The sequence below is a fragment of the Nicotiana sylvestris genome, chromosome 8, assembly GCF_000393655.2.
Source record: "Nicotiana sylvestris chromosome 8, ASM39365v2, whole genome shotgun sequence".
In the NCBI taxonomy this organism is placed as follows: Eukaryota; Viridiplantae; Streptophyta; class Magnoliopsida; order Solanales; family Solanaceae; genus Nicotiana; species Nicotiana sylvestris.
The window spans coordinates 16,747,357-16,749,261 of NC_091064.1; positions in this window are offsets into that span (position 1 = coordinate 16,747,357).

Here is a 1,905-nt window from a genome sequence, read left to right on the forward strand (position 1 = left end):
ATTAATATTTCTTTGTCGAGGAATATCTCTTTTCTTAGTCTTGTCACTTTTCTTATTTTTCTTTTCAATTCTGTTAAATGCAGACTTCAATAACATGACATGCTTGCGGACTTCATGCCCAGATCCTGAAAAGATGTCTGACCTTGAAATATGAATCAAGAATTAGATCGCAATGAAGAGAAGTTTAAGGAAATAAAACAAAGAGTCGCTGAAAGAAAATTGGTTCTAGATTGGAAAGGTCTACAGATTGCAACAAGAGTACTGCCAAAAGAGTGCGTTGTACTTGGGACACATCGAAGGAAATGTTCCTCAAACAATTGTCAATGAAAATGCAGCCAAAAGGTGCTAGGTTGATCCTCCATATAGTATTAATATTCTCTGGTTGGGATAACGAAGGCTTTCACTCTCGTTAACCAAACACCATTAATCCTTTTGTAAACCATTTGAGCCGGTTACTCTTCTTTGATTACCCTCTTTGGAACCTAAAATTATTTAAAAAAAAATTCGAAATTAAAACATTGAAAAAATGAAATGAAAAAAAAGAGGAAAAAGGAAAGGAAAAAGAAGGAGAAAACAAAACAAATCAAAATAAAAAACAAAAGAAAAACAGAAGCAAAGTTCCCTGAAGTACGTTCGACTTGATTCCGAAAGGATACGTAGGCATCTTCTCTCAGGGGTTCAATCACACCAAAACAAAAATCCAAATTCCCCAAAAGTGAAACTGGGGCAGATGTTATAATGGTTCGGCGATAATCCCGCCTGAATGGTTCCAAAGTTGTAATTCAATCCAAATTCTTTTTACCCCAAATCCTATTCAATTCCTTCCGATAAATCAGTGAGAATGTTCAAGGATCAGAGAATGTAGCTACTTGGATCCGATGCAGTCAAAATGAGAGAAATATTATGAGAAAGTCTTATTGGTGAAAACCCACACGGGTACCGTAAGGCGATGGTAAGCAAAGAAATTAAAAATGAGAGAGTCTTGTTAGTGAAAACTTGCAAAGAGCACTATAAGGCAATGGTGAGAAGAGAAATGAGAGAGGTCAGCTCGTGAAAACCCGAAAGGACGCCCCTAATTGAAAAGAGGATTCTTACAGCCATCAGCATCGATAGAGTTCTGGCTAGGTTTCTCGATTTTGGGGAAAACGTTGTGATGAATTTTTGAGAGTCGGACGGTTTACACAGATCAGGCATCCAGTCCAAAAGGCATGTCATGTTCATTGAAGTCCGCATGTACTCCAGATGAGTCCTTTCCTTTCCCCGAAAGGGACACTTCTTGTTTTAAACTCATTCCATTGTTTAATTTCTTTAAATCCTTTTTGGTCTAACTCTATTCCAAAGGTGAGGCAAAGAAGAGGTAGAAAGACTTATTTACAGGGCTTTCATTTGATACAAGCTAATATGCAAAAGGCACCCAACCTCATCAGGGGCATCAAGTCGATTTCGACCGGCCATGGTAGCGGATGTTTTGAAATTGAAAACTCTTGGAAGGAGAAAATCAAATTGAAGTGCCTACAAAGGCAAAATGAAGTTAAAAAGGTTGAGTCTCACGTAACTAACTGTCCTAGCAAAGGCTTGAAAGGTGAAAGTGCCTCAAATGCTCTGAAATTGAAGTTGGAAGAAAGAAGCCAAAAATGAAAGGCCTACGAAGGCGAAATAAAGTTGGAAAAGGTTAAGTCCCACACGACTAGCCATTGCGACAAAGTTTGAGGAGCTAAAGTTCCCTAATGCTCCGAAGTTAAAAAAAAGGAAAAGAAAAAAAGGCGACAAGTCAGAAGGGAAAGGTCTATAAAGGAGAAATAAAGTTGAAAGCTTAAGACCCACGTGACCAACCGTCATGGAAAAGTATGGAAATATCAGATGTTCTCCGGGGCCAAAAATGAAATCGGTCTTCAAGAAGCAACC